The sequence below is a fragment of the Colossoma macropomum genome, unplaced genomic scaffold (genome assembly GCF_904425465.1).
Source record: "Colossoma macropomum unplaced genomic scaffold, Colossoma_macropomum, whole genome shotgun sequence".
In the NCBI taxonomy this organism is placed as follows: domain Eukaryota; kingdom Metazoa; phylum Chordata; class Actinopteri; order Characiformes; family Serrasalmidae; genus Colossoma; species Colossoma macropomum.
Window position 1 is genome coordinate 23,047,000 of NW_023494801.1, and position 24,482 is coordinate 23,071,481.

The following is a 24,482-nucleotide window of genomic DNA, read 5'->3' on the forward strand; positions in this document are numbered from 1 at the left end:
TTCACACCACTCTTTTCAGATCTTCCTTGAAAACACATTCTAACACTTGCTGAGCTGCACAAAACACAGGAAGCAAAACTGCAGAGAGGACAAACTAGAGGTGTCAGGATCATTTCAAGTCAACCAAACCTCTGAGAATATGCTGCTCTTACCCTCCTGAAAGGGAAAAGAGGAAGGTGTCTATAAGCTATTGTGTCTATAAAAATGTGTATCACGTCTATAATATTGTCGAATATGAATATGATTTGGGTTTGTTAGGGAGGGCCCTCCCAAGCAGGAAGTCACTTATGGCTCCCGAATGTTCCTCAGGCTAGTAGATAGGGAGGTAATCACAATCATGGGTGCCAACTTCTGGTAAGCATTTCTCCCACCTGCCTTTCAGCGACTACGTCATTTCCACCTGTGCTGCACGTTTAAACTAGTCAGACTTGTCAGCGAAACTGCAAATCTGGCAATGCTACATACGGGAAAAAGACCCGTGAGTGAAACATATGCATGTGGAAAACAGCACAATTTTCCAGGTTGCCATAGCTACACTGTATGCTTTTATATTCATGATCTGGTGGGTGCTGTGGTGTGACTAGTTTAACAGCTCGATGGGAGAAACTGTTCTTAAACGTGATGGTTCTGACTCAAATGTTCTGATGTCTGTTCTCAGATGACAGCGGGTGGAAGAGGAAGTGGCTGGGGTGGATGGGGTCTGGGGTGATATTGCTGGCTTTCCTCAGACAGCTTTTATTTTGAATGTCTTGTACTGATGGGAGGACTGCTGCGGTGAAGGACCTGTCGGTTGTCACCACTCTTTGCAGAGCCTTCCATTCCACAGCAGTGAAGCTGCCATACCAGACTGTGATGCAGCTGGTCAGGATGCTCTCCACTGTGGACCTGTAAAAGCTGCAGAGTATCTGATGTAGCAGATTGACCCCCCTCAGCCACATGTGCTGAGGGTCTGAAGGAGGGCTAACTCTAGCTTTAAGTGAAATAAGTAGTGCATTTATTTAATATTTTTGCCAAAAAGCACAGTGAGAAATAAATAACTCTAAATGAATCAAGTATTAACTCTTATTCCATTGTTGCATACAAGAGTATATGATTTGGGTGTGTGTGGGAAGGCCCTCTCAAGCAGGAAGCCATTTAGGGCCCCCAAATGTTCATTACACACAGCACAGCAATTAAGCTGTTTAAGAACTGCGTAAATGTGTCTCCTATGTTATTATTTGCTTTGTCGATTTTTACATGCACAAGAACATTTTTAGCAACATTCTCATTTATTTTGTGGTTGATTTTGCTGTTTTTACATTAAAACAGAATTTCTGACTTATCGCCATTGAGGAATTAATAACAGGAATGTCAATATAACTTAATATATTAAAAGTTGGGACACTGGTATGTGTAAGTATCAAACAATGTGCATATATGCATTATATGCATAATATATGGATCATGCACATATGTCAGACACATAATTGATAGCTCCCAGGACAGTTAGTAGTAATTGCTACTTTGTCATCTGTTTGTTTTTAATATTAAATTATTAAAATGTATTGGAAAACAATATTTTCATTAATTTCATATTTTAATGCTTTTATTGCCCAGCTTAAATACATCTATTGTAGTGCATGTATTCAAACTTATGTAGCTATTATACTCATTTTTACTTCATTAAGAAGTATGTGGAAAGAACAAAGCATAAAAACCTTGTTATGTAACATTAAGCTAGCATTTACAGTATGAATACTATATACCATCCATATATGAATGTTTTTTGTCAAATATTGTTAAATGTATGTGTTGCACATGTATGTCTGTATATTTTGATGTATGCCTATATATCACCCATATATGAAAATGACCAATTTCAAAACAGCTTATCATGTCAGCTTATATGTCACATTCGTGTTCATATACTGGATATAACAAAATTCCATATATGCTAATATCTGTCATGTATTCCAAATCCTTATATTGCCAAATATCAGGTTTCAGCATGGGCCATCTCAAGTGATCTGAACACCAGCAGACAGCGGGACATAGAACCATTTACATCTAGCTTTTTCTTGTGTCTTAAATATGTCTGACTGCTTATGATCAAATTTCATAATTTGTTAACTATGTCAGTCTCATGCTGCATTTGTTGGTAGTTCATAAAGCAAGATTTCTAAGTTTAACCAGATAGCTTAAGCCCAATGTCAAGTCTACTCAGTAAAGAAAGAGCTCTGGGACATTCCCATTGGACAAACCTCACATTTGGGCTTACGTTATCTGGCTTTGTTAAATGCCCCCCAGCCCTTTGTGTATAAGATTGGAAACCCTTGGCATTCATGAACGAGCTGTTAGAAATATGTAGACTGAGTGGATTGCCAATTTGCTAACTTGTAAACAAACAGGAGAGGAGATGAAGAAATAAATTACACAGCTGCTTTCATGTCTACTGTGATCAAGCAGTCATCCCTGACCATCTCCGAGATGCACTAGACCCTTTTTCACACCTGTCTGCTTATAATAGGATCACCCAGGACACACGCTAATGCCAGGTGCAAATGAGGCCTCAGCCGTCACTTTTAAGTAACTTTTTTCATTTATTTAAATCCTATTAAACTTGCACAATTACAGTTTCATTAATCAAAGGGCTTCATATAGTCAAACCTGCCAGTCTTTTTGCTAACTCTTTATGCTAACTCTAGCTAGAATTCCTAGCCTTTGTTATTGTTCTTGTCTTGTTTAATTAGACAACACTTTCATAACACCTTCATAACAATTTCATCGGCAGAAGACAAAACAAAATTTCATTTGTATCTAATTCTCACGGTCTACTTGAAGAGAAAAAAAATAAAAAATTTTGGTCACTATGTGCTTCAGCAGTCTGCAGTCCTGTTCTTTGAGCTCGTGTGGCTTACTGCCTCGTAGCTGAGCTGTTGTTGCTCCTAGATATTTCCACTTCACAATAACAGCACTTACAGCTGACTGTTCACACAGTTCACGTTACAATACTATGTGAATTTATTAAATGTCAGTTTGAATATTTCTAAACTAATGGCTCTTTCACACTTAGCTTGGGTGCGGACCTGTAGAACTCCACTCCTTATTTTGGTCTTTTTTGATGTGTGAACACTCCAGCCATATTCAAAACTGGGCTGATTTGAGCAGTTTTTTAGAAGAAACAAGTACATAAGCAGCAAAGTCTTGAACGTATTGGAAGATTTTTGCTGGGATGCCAATTAAAAACAAGTTACAGTAATCTATGCGTGATGCAATTAAGGCGTATATCAGTGTTTCAGCATCTTTAACGCTCTATGTAGGGCAAAGGTGGGCAATGTTGCAGCAATGGAAAAAAGTACTTTTAACAAGGGCTATTGTGTGAGGTTTAAAAGACAGGGCTGAATCGAAAAGTACACCTAGGTTATGAACAACAGAAGGGGCTTTAGCTTTAGAGAATTTGCAGCCATCCACTGTTTAATGTCAGGGAAGCAAGGTTGTAAGGCAGAAGGAGGCAGGGGTGTGTGGGCTTTTATAGTAATGTAAATCTGAGGATCATCAGCGTAACAGTGAAAGTTGAGACCATAATGGTGGATTATTTGACCATATGACAAAAAGGAGAGGGTCAAGCATTGATCCCTGTGGAACACCTTACATCAAATCTGTGATGCTGTAGAGAAGCAAAATGATACCCATCAGAAATAGTTATCTTAAACCAATTAAGAGCTGAATTAGTAATGCCAATGGCAGGAAGACGAGATGAATACTTAGAATACTAGAATCGCTAGCTGTAAGAAGATCATTGAGCACACAAAACAGCACCGTTTCACCACTGTGCCAAGTATAAAAACATTTCAAAAAGATAGATACAGTTACCACTTTTTCTAATATTTTAGCTACTAAGGGGAGGTAAGAGATAGCTCCCTAATGGTCCAATATACATGAATCAGGGCTAGTTTTTTTTAAGAACAGGGAGAATAACAGTGCAATAGAAATAGACCCAGTAGCTAATGATAATGAGATGATGAATAGGGGTAGAAATGTCAGTGACACCTCCTCAGGAGAGAGGTAGGTACAGGATCAGGCTGGCAGAAGGAAAGATTAGAATCAGCGATATGTTTAGAAATAGTACCAGGAGAAGACAATAGTAAGGGATAGGAGTAGAATAAATATGAACTATAGAAGAAGAGGCAGTGGAGAACTGCTTATATATGTTGTGGATTTTGCCCCTAAAATGGTTAAGAAAAGCATTAAACTGCTGAACTGGGAAAGAGTAAAACAAAACTTACTGAAGGTGGGAAAGAGTTTTGTAGGCTTGAAATGCAGTGTATATAGGCTTCACATAATATGGCATAATGGACATTTTAAGGAGACCACACACAGCTGTTTAAAAAAAAGACCATTGATCATAATAGCATTTAAAATACTAAAATAAAATACTAAAATAAAGACCATTAATCCAACATTGGCATTTGGCAAGTGGTCAAATTAGCTTGGTCATTGGAAAGTTGCTATGTGGTAGGTGGCTGTGGGTTTTACTAAAGTTGAAGAGTGTTTACTGCAAATATGTGAAGGCAGTGTTACAGCTGACAGATAGAACAAGTGTGGTGTGAAAGCAACCAAATAAGTGTGGAAAGGTTGTGGACATTAATTTGCAGACAGTTATAGTGGTGATATGCCTTAATGCTCATAGTGCTGTGAAAAATGTACAACCCCATTTCCAAAAAAGTTGGGACACTGTCCAGAATGTAAATAAAAATAGAACGCAATGATATGCAAATCATGTAAATCATGTTTTTAAAGGAAAATAGTACAAAAACAACATATCAAACTGAGAAATTTGATTGTTTTTTGAAAAATATTTGCCCATTTTGAATTTGATGCCAGCAACATGTTCAAAAAAAGTTGGGACAGGGGCATGTTTACCACTGTGTTTCATCACCTCTTCTTTTAACAACACTGTGTAAGCATTTGGGAACTGAGGAGTCCAGTTGCTGTAGTTGTGAAAGTGAAATGTTTGTCCTTTCTTGCTCGATACTGGATTTCAGCTGCTCAACAGTTCGGGGTCTCCTTTGTGGTATTTTTCATTTCATAATGCGCCAAATGTTCTCAGTGGTTGACAGGTCTGATCTGCAGGTAGGCCAGTGTAGCATCCGGGTTCTTTTACTACAGAGCCATGCTGCTGAAAAGAATTTAAAATTTTGATTTGTCGGACCACAGGACACTTTTTCACTTCGGCAGGGTCCATTTTAAATGAGCTTGGGCCCAGAGGAGGTGGCAGCATTTTCTGGATCCTGTTTATATATGGTTTCTTCTTTGTGTTTTTGAGTCTTAACTTGCATTTGTGGATGTAGTGACAAACTGTGTTCACAGGCAGTGGTTTTCAGAAGTGTTTATGAGCTCATGAAGCGATTTCCACTACAGAATCATGTCTGTTTTTAATGCAGTGCTGCCTGAGGGCCCAAAGATCATGGCCACAAATATTGGTTTTTGGCCTAGTTGCTTGCATACAGAGATTTCTCCAGAATCTTTTAATGATATTATGTACCATAGATGATAAAAAGCAAAAGTTCTTTGCTATTTTGTATTGAGGAATGTTATTCTTGAATTGTTGCAATATTTGCTCGCGCAGTCTTTCAGCACAGAATGGTGAACCCCTCCTCATCTTTACTTCTGAAAGACTCAGCCCCTCTGAGATGCTCTTTTTGTACCCAATTGTGTTACCAACATGTTGCCAATTTACCACCAGGTTTTTTTTTTTTTAGCATTACACAACTTTACCAGTCTTTTGTTGCCCCCGTTCCGTATTGTTGGCATCAAATTCAAAATGGCCATATAATTTAAAAAAAACAATACAAATTCTCAGTTTCAACATTTTTTATCTTTGTACTATTTTCAATGAAATATAGGGTTTAAATGATTTGCACATCATTGCACTTTGTTTTTATTTACATTTTGCACAGCATCCCAACTTTTTTGGAAATGGGGTGTTTATCCTCTCCTGATTTCTTCTATGTTTACATTTTTTGTCACATTTGATTGTTTGGGATTTATAGCAAAATTTAAAATAAGACAAAATAAACATAAAATACATTTTTTACATTATAATTTTATTTACTAAAGGAAAAAGTTATTCAACACCTAGTGGACCTTTGTGAAAAATAACTGCCCCCTTAGTTACTCAATCAAACAATTAACCAAATTTAGTTGATAACTGAGATCAGTTAAACTAGATACACCCATGGCTTGATTACTACCAGCCCTGTTGAATCTAAACTGTAATTAATAAAACCTCTACGGCTATGTGAAGTAGACTACAAGGTCTCAACAATAGGCATACTGTGCCATGATCAAAAGATATCCTGAAAGAGATGAGAAAGAAATTTAATAAAATACTTCAGTCTGGAAAGGGTTGCAAAGCCATTTCTAAGGCTCTGGGTCTCCAGCAAACCACACTGAGAGCCATTATCTCCAAATGGAGAAAGCTTGGAACAGTGGTGAATCTTCCCAGAAGTGGCTGGCCTACCAAAATTCCTCAAAGAGTACAGTGATAACTCATCCAGGAAGTCACAAAAAACCTAGACGAAGATCTAAAGACTGCAGGCCTCAGATGAGGTCAGTGTTCATTATTACACCATTTGAAAGAGACTGGGCAGAAATGGAATCCATGGGAGAGCTGCAAGGCAAAAAAACACAGTTAACCAAGAGGAACATAAAAGCTCATCTCACATTTGCCAAAAAACATTTTTATGATCCCCAAGCCTTTTGCATAATGTTCTGTGGAGTGAAGAGTTGAAAAAGGAACTTTTTGGAAGACATGGATCCCATTACATCTGGTATAAAGCAAACATTGTGTGTAGTGTGATGGTGTGTAGATGTTTTAATGCATTAGGGCCTGGGTAATTAGATAGAACCATTAATTCTGCACTCTACCACAAAAGCCTGCAGGAAAATGCTCAGTCACCAGTCCACTCGTGTGATCTGCTCAAGTGCAAGTCCGTTGTGCAGCAAGACAGCAATCCAAAACACAAGAGCAAATCCACCTCAAAAGAAGCAAAATGAAGGCTTTGTAGTGGCCTAGTTAAAGTCTTGACTGTCCTCTCATGCAATGGCAAGACCGTGAATAGGCAGCTCATGCTCAAAAATCCTCCAATGTGGTTGAATGAAAGCAATTCTGCAAAGAAGAGTGGGCCACAGTGAAGTGAGAAACTGAGCTCCAGTTATAGGAAGCATTTGACTACAGTTGCTGCTGCCAAAGTGGCCAGTCATTACATTTAGGGGGCAATTACTTTTTTACAGTTTTTAAGTGATCATTGCATTTATTGATACAGGTGATGCAAAACCTTTTTCTTTGAATAAATGAAATGATCACTAACAACTAATTCTTGTGTTCCCTCATGTTGTCCTTGCATTTTGTACAGGGATCTGAAACCATTTACTGTGACAAACAAGGGTGTTGTCTGCACATGTAAAGATCAGGGGTTCAGCCCATGTTTATTGTAGGATTGTTTTCATTGTCCTTACCTAGATTTTTTTATGAACTTATAAAATGTGCAATTTTTAATGTGAGGATCTAAACATCAACAAACTTTCAAGAATTCAGCATTCAGACCATTGACGTGTCTTACAAATCACAAACATCTAACATAAACAAAAGTGTCAAAACATAAGAAAAGCAGAACAAGAATATTGCTTGTAACCATCTGGGTCATTTTGCAAGTGAACATTTAACAGGGCCCAACAAAGGCCTCTTTTCCTCTGTAGAGCCAAATTATTCCCAGAGCTGTACATAATTGTGCCATTCCACTAGCGTTAGTCTAGCCCAGCAGGCTACAGCTCCAAACACTACAGAACAGGTTTGATTTCAGCTTTTTGCCACTACACCATCAACTACTTAGCTTTATTATATGGGAGGAAAAGATCTTGTATTGTCTACACTTGTAACAGCAGAGGAGACAGAATCAAAACTGTACTGTGGTGTTTGGGTCTGTAGGCAACAAGATAAATAGATTGGAGGAGCTGGTCAGCATTAGCCTAGCTAGAAGGCTACAGGTCCAAATGCTATAAAAGGGGTTTGATTATTATTTTAACTTGCGTCAGTGTAGTTTCAGTTAGTCAGAATCTAACCTGTTCTGTGGTGGGAAGAGCTAGTAGTAGGCAAGCTAAACTAATGTTAACCAGTGCCTCTCTTCTACTTAGGAGTGCTGTTTAGTGTTTAGCAATTTGTGCTAGATTGATGATTTATTATTATTGGATGTTGGATTGAAAATCACACACTGCTTTCATTCATTTGGAGACACTTGTGTAAGTGAACTGAACTTACCTGATTGTTTCCGCATGAGGGCTGATTTTTTACATACAACATTGGACTCACTGGAAGGTATGAATCTGGAACTGGCTGACAGAACAGGCAGTGCTCTAAAGTTTGTTACTTTTTTTGGAATTACTGATGTAGCAATTTCTGTACGTAGATCCTGTGAAGATGGACAGCAGTGGCATGAACTACAAAAAAAAGGAGGCACTAAGACAAGAATGACAAAGTTAGGAGGATGAGGACATATCTGAGCAGGAGTGCAGTGAGAGATGCTGACCTTAACTTACATACCTAGCATATTGACTGTCATGTGTCATGTTTGTGATATTTAAGATAAAGGTTTTCACCAGGTTTCATTGTATCACCAGCTAACAACATCAGTTATGTCAGTGTAGCACATAAATAATAAACAAGATTAAGAAATGAAGAAGAAATGTGCTGATTTTAGAAAAATTTGCACAAAGGCAATGATGTGTGTAAGAACTGGTCAGTAACCTGTGCCTCAACTCAGTTTTAGGTCATGATGTGTGGGTTAAGAAATGCTGAACATTTAGCACTTTTTTTTAGCAAGAACTGCTCTGAATGTGTGAGATGCAAAGGTGCAAAACAGGAGCCAACTGAGGCATCACTATAAAAGCCTGAGCTTTTGTGCACTTGCCTCATTGAAGCTTGAGATCTTTCTCCACAGGTTCAGTGAAAGTCATTAAAAAGGTAAGAAGTGAACATGCCATCATTTCTAAAGTATCAGGTAGGGGTGTAACGATACTCTCAGCCCACAGTTTGATGAGATTTTCACAATAATATGACTGTATTTATGTTATTGCACTTCTTATTTATGAGACAAGAGCTGAGAAGCGTAATATGACAAGTATGTGCCAGTGCTGGTGGTTGATTGGTCCTGGTTGTTTGCAAAGTTTAGTGTTCAAACAATGCAGTTGCATTAGATGGCATAATTAATAGAATGTCCATTTTCTATGATGCCACGTTTTTTGCGTATCACAATGTCACAGTGCAAATATTGGGCCAATGTAAAGTCAGTAAAATACTTATCTCATTCATATTAGGTGTATACCCAGCTAGCAGGAAACGTTCACATAACTTTGGCTGATGTTACCTACAAGTTTTAATTATGTTTAAAGAAAACCTTTAATATAATGTGCAAAGAATAAGGTTACCTGTTACCTAAAACATAACGTTTTAACTGCAACATTCAGAGGATGTTTTTAGGGTGTTGTCAGGGCCACAGATTATGCTACATGAGGATGAAACATGTATGTAAAATTCTCAGAACAATTTTAAAACAAAACATTGCTAGCTGGCTAAATGTATGTATGTGTACTGCTGTGTAATCTAGCAGTTAAGGAGTTTTTTTGGCAAATGAAAAGACAAATGAGTGTCAAATGTTACCTTTTAGTTTTAGGTTTCCTTAGCATATGTATGTTATAATTTTACAGTAGAGGCACTTTTTGTGTCCAAGCAACTCGTTTCAAGTACTTCATTTTGAATAACAAGTTTCCATCAGTTTGAATTGTGCTCCAGTACAGTTGGATACATTTAGACTGCATCACTGGAACACTGAATCTCCTCATCTCTATTAACCGCTTAAAATCTCAGACTTTTTATACTAAGGCTTATTATTCAGCAACTACAGGGAAATCAATGCAAACTGGTTGAGCTATTCTTAGGTTATAGAAGTGTGTAATAAAACATTGGGCCTGTAAACAAGCCCTGGCCATTTAGGGGGTTAATAATATACAGCTTCTATAAATACAAATAATCATATTGTTGCTGCCGAAAAAAGACCTTAAATCTGTAATCTTACAGGAAAAGAAAAAAAAAGAGCTTTCAAATTAGGTAAAAAGTAAAAAACAACAAATACAAGGTTTTTTGTTTATTTTTTTAAAAGATAAAATAAGTTAATCTCCTCTACAAAGAACAGGCTTCTTCACGTTTGAATGGACTATTGTTGTTTATTGACCGAATTTAACCAGGGGTCATTCATGTGAGTTAGTTAGCATAGAGGTTGTTAGAAAGCATAGAGGTTGAAGACTGCCCCACCAGTCTCTGTGTCCTTTCTACGTCTGTCCTTTCCTCAAAAAGTGCCACACCTCATCTACTGTGTTTTCAGTTTCAGCAGTGTGAGCCGGAACTTCTTGTCCAAGAATGATGAGCTGCGTAAGGGTGATTATCTGATGTCGAACAATGGAGAGTACAAAGCCATCTTTCAGGTTTGTACCTCCACCCATCACTCCAGCTTGAACGCAGTTTTACCTCAACATCCTGACCCTTCCAAATACTGTGCTACAAATGTATCAATTTGAATGAATGGCAATTTTATGCATGCACAATAACAAAGCTGTGCTGGGTGAAAATACAACATAAGCAATATTTTGCTTCAACCGGTTTAATGCTAATAAAATCCCACAAAAGATTCAATTATTGGAATCTACTTTTTTTTTAAAATTATTTTGGTAAAATTAAGGCTTAATTTAGTACTGATACTAGCAAATCTATGAATTGTTTATTTCTACATGGAGTATTTGAAGTTAAACCAGGAGCTGACAGTGGCTATGCAAATAAAAAATAGGTCTTTTTTTTGACTTGGGACTAATCCTACTTCTTTCAAAATTTTCTCTAAATAAAAACAGTAATGTCTGATTAACACATAAAAAATAAAGTTGTGTTAGGACTCCTTTATAGTTTATTTAAAAAAAAGACATATTTGAAGGAGCAAAGTATGAAAAACAGTACAACTGTAAATGGATTTTCAAAGGAACCTGTATAATGCTTTAGAAAGTCAGTATTGCATTTTGTGCAGTAATAAGTTTATCTCCTTCCTGGCATCTATTAAATACAAGAGCACAGAGGGACTATCCAATATCTAAAACGTTAGCTAGCTTGCATACCAATTTGGGTGCTGCCTCTCAAATATGCTATTTTTTCCTTCTTACTGATACTACCATCTTGTGGTGGATTTGGACAACCGCTAATCCTTTAATAGTTTAAGTATTTGTTTGAATTGTTTGATTACAGATTGTAAGAAACAGTTTTAGTAGTTACGGCAGTTGCAGACCCCCATATTTTGGACATTTGTGCATTTTAAAATTCTATAGCTGGTGTCATTTACCTCTGATTGAATTTTTAAACTGTTATTGTGTAAATTGTTGGCTGTTAAAATTGATAAAATTGCTAACTATTATTTTAAATCAGTTAAAATGTTACTGTACATATTTTACAAAGAGCCCCTATTTGTGTATAGAAATGCCCCTGGATTTCAGTTAGAGGGCAAAAATTGACCAATAACATTGTATTATTATTATTATTATTATTATTATTATTATTATTGTTGTTGTTGTTGTTGTTGTTGTTGTTGTCGTCATTGTCGTTGTTGTTGTTTTTGTTGTTATTATTATTATTACAGTCATATGCAAAAGTTTGATGAGGTCACTCATCAAATGATGTGTCTTATTGTTTTTTCTAAGTGATAATTGAACACATCCTCCACACAGAACACACTTCAATGCATTAACAGTTAATTTGCCGAATTTATGTATAGAGGAAAAAAAACATAAAATGTGGCCTGTGCAAAGGTCATGGTACATTTTATATTATGTTTTATTTTTTCCAATATGTTTTCACTTAGAAAATCCAGGGTGTATTTTGACCATATGCATATATATATATATATATATATATATATATGTGAAATAATATTACAGAGTAGAATCGAGTAACTGAGATACAAAAGAGTGTAACAATGTACAGTCATACATGTTTTGTTGATTTTAAGTGAAAGTTAATTAAACACATCCTACACAGAGAACACACTCTTGCACATTTTAATGCACAATTACTGTTTATTTGCTGAACTTAACATAATGGAAAGTAATTTTACATTGTATGTTTTCCCCCAATACGTTAAACTCAGCAAATAAATAAAAACTGTGAAATTCAAGCGTATTTTGGCTCAGATTGCTTTTTGAATGAGACACAACACAGGGCAACCAATTAGATCAGAGGTAATTTACATACAGTTGTAGGCAAAAGTTTGTGCGCCCCTGGTCAAACAACATATTTTTGTTCGTTTACGAAAATAATTCATCAAAATGCACAAACGTTATGACATATTCATTTATTTCCCCCAATATTAAAAAAGTGCTCTAAAATTAGCATAAAAAATGCACTAAAACTGCCATATTTATTTGCATAGAGTTTGTGAAAAAATATTTTGATATCATATTATGTAATTTGACCAGTGTTGTTCAAACTTCTGCAAATGACTGTATATCACTTTTAACGTAACAGTAACAAACATAGGTGGTTTAATTCAAAGGGATAAAGAAAGATTAGAGAACATTTGGAAAATGATGTAAAAATGAACTATTTTCTTTTTGTTTCTTTTTTTTAACCACACAACTAGACCTCAAGGGGAAAAAACTGTCACAACTAGATTACCAGATAACTAGAAATTGATATGGTCTCTTTGACATATCCCACTCAAAGAGATAATCATCAAGCTAAAGTCAAATAATTCCTATCAAAGGAAAAATGCTCCCCTGACCTTACAAAAGACCGCTCTTAAAAATAATGGTGTTAAAAAGGTGATTTGGAGTGACGCCACAAAAAAACACTTTCCTAAAAAACTTTTCAATTGATGAATTCCAGTTTATTAAATCATTAACTGAACAGTTCTTCAGGGAGCCAAAATTGGTTCTCCTATGGCATCACTCCACAGAACCCTTGTGGCACCTTTATTTTTAAGAGTCAGGGGAGCATATGTGGAATTGTCCATTCTTCCACTAGAGGGAGCCAGACACTTGTTAATTACTTTTCAGTTCAGCGTTCTTGATTTTGATCCTGGGGAAATACTAAACTATGCAGAACCAAAGTGCCTCAGAACCAGGAATTATGACCATTGTGTTAATGGAAGACTCTAGAAGCTTTTATAGCAGGCTTGTAAATTGCAATATAAATTGTAGGGAACCATGGCCCACAGACTAACATGAATATTTTTGTAGTTAAACAGTTTGAGTTGTATGTGTTTTAAGTCATCTTCTTGTATGCCCACAGCAACATCATGTGCAAATTTTGACAGCAATCAGACTGATATTTCTCAATTTATTATACCATAAAATTTACTTTTTTCATCTTGAGTGTTGTTGATTACTGGGTTGTGTGTATATATTATATTATTTTAATCTTCCTGGTAGCTTAATTATATGTCAATTATATGTCAATGACTCTCAGAGAAAGCTAGCCAGGTGAAAGTACAGCCTCCACATGGCGGGGTTAGTTTTAACACAGTGCTACAACTAAGCCTCCCAACGTATGAGAGAAGTCCAAATTCATCCCATATAATTTCAATCTATTTCAATTTTATTGTTCTAATATTTCCTTTTCTAACTTGTGTTCTAAAATAAATTTGCCATAGTTGACACAGTCTCTTTTCACTAATCATAGTTATTCTGATTAATATATTTTTATGCATTTAAGTTGGAAAGCTCATCTGGTTCACACAACATAGAACAGTACTGAATTAATTAGGGCTAACTAGCTTTAAAACCTAAACATTTGGATGTCATTTAGTGTTAATTGGGTGTCTTATACTGAACTAGCTGTGTCAGGTTGAAAATCCAACCTGACCCAGCTAGTTTGTCCATGGACTGAGTGGTCAGATTAGCAGGACATTGCTTTTTCAAAAAGTGCAAGAAAAAAAAAAAAAGGTCCTCTGCTGGACAGTGTTGCCCTCTGAAAGTACTCAAAGTCATGACACTGCTGAGCAATGCTGCTGTCAAGGGACGGGACCTTTTGTTTCAGACAACAAGACAATGACCATAACTCAGAATCAGTAGCACTTTATTGGCCAGAAACACTCACACATGTGTCTTGGTGGAATTTGTGCATGCATAAACTCACAATATAGAATTCATATAGTAAACAAATAATACAAATAAATACATAAAGACATCAGCACCTTCAGTGTAACAAAATATGTATTGACAATATATACACTAAAATATGTGCAAATTGTATTGCAAAATACACTGTATGTCCAAAAGTTTGTGGACACCTGCTGATTAAAAGGTATTAATAGGATGTTTGTCCCCTCTTTGTTGCAGCCTCTACACTTCTGGGAAGGCTTTATACTAAATGTTGGAACATTGCTGAAAGGATTTCATTGAGTTCAGCCATGGGAGCATTAGTAAGGTCAGGTACTGATGTTGGATTATTAGTTCTGAAACACATGGCATCAGCTTTGCATTACTGGCATTACTTCAGAAAAACACAGTTTCACTGCTCCACAGCCTGAAGCTTGGGGGATTTATACCTCTCCAGCTGACGCTTGGCATAGAGCATGGTTTCTTTAGGCTCATGTGCATTCATTCCATTTTCAAAGCTTTTCTACTGGGATTATACAAGCTGTATGTCCAAATGATTTGACTAAATAGAAAGGGTGTATGTCCTCAGTATGAAAGCTAAGAGTATAGGACATTTGCAAAATTATAGATCAGGTTGATGTGATAGTGACTCGTTTATTTATTTAAATTCTTGTTAAAACAGTCATTAACTACAAGTCATTCATTTTTCATTTAATTTTCATTTTCATTCAATTTTCTGAGAAGATTACATATGAAATAATCCTTATGCATATGTAAGGGGAAAGTCAAAGTAAAAATAAGTGAAGTAAGAGGAGTTTCCAAAACATGCTTCAGATCTGATAGATCCACAGGTGCTTCTGCCCATCTTTCCACTGTGAGAAGACTACTCAACGCTAGTCTGAAAGGATGTGTAGCTGACATAAAGCCTCACTGAGAATAGAAAATAGTCAAAAAAAATTGCAAATCAAAGAAATGGAATGTGTTTGGATTATTTGGATTGTGAGAAACCAAAAATGCAACCAACTTCTAAGACTGAACTGTAGAGGTGTGGAGAAGTATTCCTGCACATTTCTTTGAAAAATCGAAACTGAAGAATGGTGTTGGACTTTGCACAGTACTGTGCAGGTGTCTGTCTAGAGAGCTGCAAAAAAAGGCATGCATGTTAAACATCATAAATGTTAATGCTATGATTATGTAAGCATAGGGGAAAATCCTATTATTTTCCAACATAGGCAAGGCAGGGGTGTTGTGGAAAACCCTTGATGCCTTTGTTCTTGTCACAAAAAGTACTGATTTCAAAATAAACAGAAGAAAAGAATAACTGCAAAAAATAGCAATACCTTTAGGGCAAAAAGAACCGTCCTTCTGTTGAAATTCTGTTGAATTGCACACACACACACACAGACACACACACACTCAGTGTAACTGTTTTATGGTTCAGCAGGCAGCACTCCACCCACTATTGCCATAGTTAGAAGTAGTGTGTTTAAACGGAAATTAGGAGCCATATCTAGCTTTACTTTACATGAACTGTAAAGAATACCTACCCACTCAGAGAGTTTCCAATAATAAAGTAGGCCCAGTGCCGTGGAATATCTTAGTTTAATAACATTAATGATGGAAAAGTCAGGAGTGTATGAAATGATAGCATTAATTTCAATCCAGATTCAACCCTTATCAGATCACCATGGTTACACATGTTTTAATGCTTCTTAGTGCTATAAATATTATTGTAGAGAGACAGATTGACGAAAAAAGAAATAAGAAAATAAAGACTTATTTTGTGAGACAGCGGAAACAATAACTCTTGTTCTATCCATAAAACCTGCAGCACTTTTGAACCTGATGTTCACAGCCTGAATCCAAACACACATTATGTCACTGTGTTTTTCGAAAGCAAAGGCTTTAATTGTTCCAGAGATGCTGGAGGACATTAGATGAGTCACTGCTACTCGTTGGAACGTTCAAGCTTGATTAAATGTAACCAAACTTCAGAGATGCTGCAGGGTTCGTGGTCAATGTTCTAGGTGCTGATTCCATTGTGTACTGTGTTCTCAGAACATTCCATATTTTAGCTTTTGCCTTTTAGATCTGTGGAACGTTTGTCTTTATACCTGTGTGCCTTCCTGGTTGTCCCTGTTCTTCTGATTCTTGTCTGTAATCTGAATCCAACACTAAGGAGACTGATGAGTTTTCCTACGCTGATAAGTAAACCTCCAGTCAGCAGTCCTAATAGAGAAATCATGGAGTGAGACTCATGAATCACACATTTTTTCCACATCAACACCCAAGCAGATGGGTCTGTGTAGTCTCATAAATACTGCCCCCTCACCTACGGTCAACATTTTTCATACGGAAGGACACACAGACACACACAAGCATTGACCTAACTAGTAAATAGATGAATATCTCTAATTACATATCTAATCTGACTCAAAGCAAAGCCATAATCTAACTACTACACTCTTAAATGTAAAGGTTTCTGAAGGGATCTTGGCTTAGAAGGTTTGATTGTTATGAAATCTCTACATTATCTGGAGGTTCTTCAAACTTTAAAAAGGCTCATTACACTTGCAGATCTCATTCTTTAATCTTCTCACAGTAACTAAAAAATGCAATTTCCGCTTGTTTTGAAGGAGGTCCTTCAGCTGAACTATGCATTTTCCTCATTTTCTTCAATAATGTTTGAAATATTGGGAGTATATTTTGATGAAAATGTGTATAATTTACAAAAACAGAAGGAAATTGGATTCTCATCTTCATAAGTGAGCAAGCAAGTCAGCATTTTTAAAAGTATTTTTATTATATTTACGTCTTTTTTTTTGTTCATTTTATTATTTTATTCATTTTATTTAGAGCCAACAGCGTCCTAGTTAATTTGATGAAGGGAAAGGACAATAAATCAGTTGATTTCCATTCTGCCACTAGGGCGCCTAAAGGTAGAGGCTACATAATGCTGTTGTCGGAAGAAAATCTTGTATCTCCATTTTTTCAGTTTTTGACATAATTTGAAAATGCCTGTTGCCCTTTACATTGTATGTAAATTTCATGATGAATGGACACAAATAAATGACCCAAAATGACTTGTCAAAATGTCTGGTTTCATTGACTTACATTAAAAGTAAAGTAGGTTTTTCCTTCTCCTGTAAAGTTACCATTTTTGAGACACAAGGTTTTCTTCTGACAACGGTGATAAGCATCCACCCAAAGGCTCTTTAGGGAACAAAGAGTCATTCTTCTATGACACTGCTCTAAAGAACCCTTGTTGGTAGCTTTACTTTCAAAATTGTTACATATTTCATCCTTTGAGAATGAAGTGCAATGTTATAACTAAAATAATTAGCTGTCAACTCATGCCTTTTTTCACATTGCCAGTACATTTGTGTGTGTGTGTAATCAGTGTTCATAATTTTATTTTTAGGGTCTAGACTTAGATGCTTCAATGTTCCAAAAACACATAATTTTTCTCGTACTATACATCTCTGTTCACCCTAGTGTGCCCAGATTGGTCAGCTTGCCCACTCTGTTCTGATTGGTCAACCGCCAGAGTGGCATCCTGCTACAAGTTCTGCTGCTACACTGCTGTGGCTATTCTTACAGTGGTGCTGGATCTGCTGTATCAGTTTCAGCCAGAGTCCAATCCTGAAAGCCTGATCTACCTTCGTAAGCTAATCTGGAGCAGTATGTTTCAGAGTGGTGAGCTTTAACTTTCTAGATCTCTTGTGTGAGTGCATGCCAAGCTTGCCGGTAGGTGAGCAATAAAGATTGTGCTATGATATTGCATCATCTCATAACAAAGGAAAAGGGCTGGAATTCCAATGCAGCATTTTAGGCAGCTGGGAAAAGTGGTTTCTGTGGGATACAGTTACTCCCTCTGGTGTGTACTTTGGGTTTTGTGGCTTTGCAGACCATTTATGTGCCAAGAAACTATATAACACACTAACAGAAAGGGAAAAAAAAGAAAACTATAATAGGTCCCCTTTAAATAATGCATACAGGCACACCTTGCCTTTAAAAGAATTAAAGAGATATTCTTCACACCTGTGGTCTCTAAATGTCCTGTTATTCAGGTGCCACCACCATCTATCAGCATTCTAGTCAGCGACAATTGTGTGATGTCAATGGACATAGATTTTAATTTCGATTTTTTCGATATAGATTTTTTCTAGAGCTTTCTAATTTGCAGAAGTACTTAAAAATGAAAACATTAAAATAAAAGTCATTTGAATGTACATTCTTTCATTGGCTTTAGGAGTAGGGAGTTAGGCAAGTATGGTGGGCCATTTTTCATTTCATCATTTTTCTATCATTTTTCATTTCATTTTCATTCACTGTCATGAAAATACCTTTACATATAACTGCCTATTCAGCCTATAACAGTTTAGCCCTGTTCATTTATGCTGTAAGGAGTGTTTCATACCAGACAGCTTTATGAATTAGGCAGCAAATCAGAACACTTAAAGGCATATTAACAAAAACAGCCTGTTTAATTTTAAGGGTTAAAGATGGGCTGGAAAATAGTTGTATAAAAATGAATTATGAATGTGTTAGGTACATAAACCTACACATACCTCAGGGAATGAATAAAATGCAAGAATAAAGGTAGGATGTGGGCCCATTCAAACAAATGTTTTGATGCCTTCATTACTTTCTTCATTTTTTCATTTTTTCATATTTGGTGTTGTGCACATTTGGTGCACACACACACACACACACACACACACACACACACAAAGGCTCTCTGTGTCTGGGAGAGCAAACAGCCCTTCTTCTCTGTCAACATGACAGCTTTGATATATCTGAACAGCCAGTGACTATTGTTTGCTCTCGATGCGCCTCCCTCTCTGCAACGGCACCATCTGTAACCCAACAATATAACCAAGTGAAATTGATGAGCAACTAAAACAAAGGGCTTGTCACTCCTGAATCATTCTGTAGTAACCTGAGGACTACAGTCTAAATCTCATTCAACACCCACTCACCACCTATAAAAAAATATCTGTTCCACAGAATGATAGCACTGTGCGTTTCTGACAAGGACAGCTCTGAACTCATGACTGTTCCCATATACAGCTACAGAGAACAAGGCAGTAGTGAAATTCATTGTGGCCATGTCTAAAGATAAGGAGAAACAACACAAAACTGCTATGTGCAGCTCAGTCAGCTGTTCTATATGATTAATATGTTTTGTGCTCTTGTGTACAGGAAATAAGGTACAACTACATTCTGCACATCCAGACATGTTACAGTAAGCAAAATAATCAAGGCAGACAATTTACCTACTGCAGATTGTATTCAAAACATAGAGGCATTCAGTATAATTCTTTATTAAATGGATAATTCCAGTTATAAAGTCTGACTGGCTCCATGCTCTAAGCCGTTATATAATTATGCAATAGAATAGGAGAGGGAGTGTGATATCCTGAATGACATCATGGCCTCGAGTGTTCTATTGCTTTTATATAACAGTTCTGCAAAATAAAGAAAAAAGTAAAGCCCTAGTATTGATTATGCTTTAATATTGGCACAGAAAAGGCCACAGTTACAGCCGTATAGCTGTCGCAATATCGAGCTCAGCTCAGTTTTTTCAATATTTGCCAGATTAACATGAATGTATATTGAATGTTTTAGTCAGTGTGTTAAGCATTTTATGGTAACATTTCAGTTTGTTTAGTTGCTTCATCGTCACAGTTGCCGACCCAAAAGTTAGCTTAGAGGGGAACAACAGGTTTGGAATTTGATATAGACCTGCTGCCTCCTCTTTAGAATCTGACCGAACGAGCTGCAGGTCAAATATTATATTACAGAAATTACCTAATGTATCCATTTTCAATTTTCTGTGCTAATGTAGTGTGAGGTGAGTTATTACTCAGCAACTGGTGCTCAGTGGATTGATAAAATTGCTGTGGAAAAAAGTGTAGCTATTACAGATTAGCACACCAGTGCCAATATCTCACTGTATAGCAATGAATGCGTTTACATGCTCTTAATAATCCAATAACTGCAGAGAAGCAGATTTTGTCAGTAATCCGATCAACAAGTTTACATGCACGTGAGTAATCAGATAACGGAAAACTCTAATCATTTCTAATCATTTATAACTGATGTAGATCCAGAGTTTTCTGGGTCTACATGTAGATCTCATGTAGACCCAGAAAACTCTGGGTCTACATCAGTTATAAATGATTAGAAACCACAATTTTAGTAAGATCTGAAAAACAATTAACCCATCCTTCATAGACCTGAAAAACACTGAACCAACATTTTGCCCTTCTGCCCCTTTAAGTAATATTTAGAAGACACATTTACCCTTGCACAGGCATTGGCACATGACAAGGAAGTTTGCTCAAGCAGCTTGCAAACGGATGCAGTGGAACTGCAATTGGTTTTATGTCCCAGCTGGATGGAAAGCTGAGCCAGGTGGCCTGTCAGTCTGAGCTTTTCTGAGCTTCCTTGCCAATGGATCTTTTAATGGTCTGCTCATTTGGTACACACTTTTAGCTGTGATATCTTGCTGATTTGTGTTATACTCATGCTGGGGTGCTAAAGAATCGCTGCTCACAGGTGATCTTAGTTTGCTCGGAAAAACAATTTTCCCACCAGGAGGCACCACATGAACACCCTTTAAAGGTAGATGATGAAATCAAGCGAAAAGAAATTTTTGATGTACAACAAACTAGCTGAACTGTGACGTCGACGCTATTTTCATCATGGCCCGGGAAATAAGTGAACAGTCTAGTCAAATAACACTGTACTAATTGTGATTCATTTCAGTTGTATAGCACATTTTAAGCATGTACAGGTAACCCACATTTTTTTTCTTCCATGTTTGTGTTCAGAAACACCTGTAAAATAGGCTAAAGTCAACAGACTCCAGCTGATAGTTAGAACTACAATAACCATTTCACAATCTCCCTGCTTTTTCCTTCCCACATGAACCACACGAATACGCAAGTTGGGTGAACGGGTTCTTCGGAGGAGGAAACTGCCATCCGAAAAGCAACAGATGAACTCATGGTTGACGGATTCAAGGACAGAGAGGAAGTCAGTTCACACAAGGCAGCTGCTTTGAGTCTTAGAAGGCAGCATTTTGATTCAAAGCTAACTGTAAATGAATGGAGTTTAAGGCAACATTAAAACTGGGCATTTCTACCATTAATAGATATCTAACTGTTTTGTAGAGGCTTAAAAGTAAAAAAAAAAATGTTTGCCATGTGTTAATATAATTTTCCAGAAGAACTTCAAAGTGCAATGAAATAGACCATTAAAGGGTTAAGTGAGCAGCTGGAACACCTGGACCAATCAGCATCCTTAATCTCCTCAGTCCCTTTCACTGACAGTGAGGTGGAGAGCTGTAAGTAAAGGTGAGTCAGAGTGAAAATGGGACAGACACACTGCTCCCAGCCACGTACAACCACAGTGCACCGCATGGATAGAAGCTCTCTCTATCCTCTCCACAAGCACTTTGTTACAGGACAGCCCGTCTGTAAACACATCTGACTCACACCTTGCACTGCTCTGATGGCAGTCAGCGACTGTGTGCGTGTGTGTGTGTGTGTATTAATGATGCATAACCTAAAGAGAGCATAGTGTGTGTGTGTTTCAAGGGCAGGCATGAGGGAAGACTAGTAAACAAGGCTGTTGCTTTTTTTTTTAATGCTTTTTATCAGCCTAAGCTTGAGAAAAAAGTGACTCAGAGGTGAGTTAAATGCTCAGACTGGTTGGAAGATGGGAAGAGTTACTGCGAAGAAAAGGCACATATCCTGGAAAACAATTTTCCATCCATTTTTTTAAAAAAGTAGCTTGATGTAATACATAAACATTGCTAAGAATCAAATTATACCATTCACGCCGGAGTCCATACAGTCCAGGTTTGGAAATTAAGCTGTAAAAAACAGCCTGTCAGTGCATTTATATCTATTCGCCTTCAGGCTACAGCAGTTTAGCCCCGCCCACTCACACTGAAGTTATAAGGAGTGTTTCTTGATTAATGTGTTTACTGCAAAAATTTCAGTAGAAAATGTCCACTATAATGTAACGTGTTAGTAAATGTGACACAAATATAAGGCAGCATTATGACTGACCCTAACATTAGCTAGCTTGCTTGCTAATGTCAACCACTCATTGTGAGCTATATATCTATATATAAAGGTATATATTGTGAAAGTAACTAGACAATGAACTTTTTTGACAGTCTAGATCATATAATGAAAGAAGTAGTTTACTATTTCTAATGCAATAGTGTTTGTTTTGACAAGAATTTGAAGATTTGTTTTGTAGTATCTGCCTTGTTGGAAAGCTTGTTTGGACTCCTATGTGTAATGTTCCTAATTAACAGTAGTTTCAGTAAAAGTTAACATTTGTTTATGCCTCTTAGCTTGCGAACAAATTCAGTGATGTTACAAAGAGCCAGATTTCTCAGATTGCTCTTAATAGATCTGGTAGGTCTGGTAATAAATAGGTCTGTAAAAAAACTGTTAAGGCCGAATAGAGACCTAGATTTATTTGCAACAGTAAGTCATGTTGGCAACATGCAGAATTTGAGCATTTTTGTTCTTTCAGCTATAGTCAGAGACCCCTGGTGTAAGGTAAAGTTAAGCTTCTAAAGAAAAAAAGCATTACTGGTGACCATAATACAACCCCAATTCCAAAAAGTTAGGACGCTGTGTAAAATGTACAATCCCATTTCCAAAAAAGTTGGGATGCTGCACAAAATGTACATGAAAACAAAATGCAATGATTTGCAAATCATTTAAACCCTATATTTATTTGAAAAGGGTACAAAGACAACATAACAAATGCTAAAACTGAGAAATTTTATAATTTGCCCATTTTGAATTTGATGGCAGCAATATGTTCCAAAAAAGTTGGGACGGGGGCATGTTTACCACTGTGTTACATCACCTCTTCTTTTAACGACACTTTGTAAGCGTTTGGGAACTGAGGAGACCAACTGCTGTAGTTTTGAAAGTGAAATGTTTTCTTGTTCTTGCTTGATGTAGGATTTCAGCTACTCAACAGTTCAGGTCTCTTTTGTTGTATTTCTTGTTTCATGAAGTGCCATATGTGTGACAGGTCTGATCTGCAGGCAGGTCAGTTTAGCACCCTAACTTTTTTACTATAGAGCCATGCGGTTGAAATATGTGCAGAATGTGGTTTTACCTTGTCTTGCTGAAATAATCAAGGCCTTTCCTGAATAAGACAGTGTCTGGATGGCAGCATATGTTGCCAAAACCTGTATATGTCGTTCAGCATTAATGGTGCCTTCACAGGTGTACCAGTCAGCCATGCCATGTGCACTGATGCACCCCCATACCATCACGGATGCTGACTTTTGAACTCTGTGCTGATAACAAACCTGATGGTCTTTAGCCCGGAGGACACAGCGTGCATGATTTCTAAAAAGAATTTCAAATTTTGATTTGCCGGGTCATAGGACACTTTTCCGCTTCACCTCAGTCCATCTCAAATGAGCTAAGGCCCAGAGAAGGTGGCAGCATTTCTGGATCCTGTTTATATGTGGTTTCTTCTTTGTGTTTACGAGTTTTAATTAGCATTTGTGGGTGCAGTGACAAACTTTTTTCACAGACAGTGGTTTTCAGAAGTGTTTCTGAGCCCATGCAGTGATTTCCTCTACAGAATCATGTCTGTTGGTTTTCAGCCTTGTCCCTTGCTTAAAGAGATTTCTCTGGATTCTCTGAATCTCTTAATGATATTATGTACTAAAAATGATGAAATTCCCAAGTTCTTTGCTATTTTACGCTGAGAAACGCTATTCTTGAATTGTTGTACTATTCAGAGTAGTGAACCCCTCCTCATCTTTACTTCTGAAAGACTCAGCCTCTTTGAGATGCTCTTTTCCTATCCAATGATGTTACTGACCTGTTGCCAAATAATGTTCAAATAATGGTGTTTTTTTTTTAGCATTACACAACTTTACCAGTCTTTTGTTGCCCTGCCCCAACTTCTTTGGAACATGTTGCTGGCATCAATTTCAAAATAGTTTTCAAAAAAACAATTAAATTTCTCAATTTCAACGTTTATATGTTGTCTTTGTACTATTTTCAAATAAATATAGGGTTTAAGTGATTTACACATCATTGCATTTTGAGAGACTGTGCCTCTCTAAAATCCTCTTTTTTACCCAATAATGTAAGTTAGTTGCAAATTGCTCCTCCAGCTGTTTTTATTAGTACCACTTATTTTTCCAGCCTTTTGTTGGCCCTGTCCCAACTTTTTTGGGATGCATTGCTGCAATCAAGTTTTTCATGAAACGGTAAAATGTCTCACTTTTAACATCTGGTATGTGTTCT

General features: G+C 36.9%; 1 long non-coding RNA gene across 1 annotated transcript; it reads left to right on the plus strand.

The window, feature by feature from the left end:
• Positions 1–8,928: 8,928 nt before the first annotated feature.
• Positions 8,929–17,222, plus strand: LOC118821351. The gene is made up of 3 exons (XR_005008332.1): positions 8,929–9,001; positions 10,419–10,518; positions 14,410–17,222. It is a non-coding gene; the product is annotated as an uncharacterized LOC118821351 (long non-coding RNA).
• Positions 17,223–24,482: the final 7,260 nt, after the last annotated feature.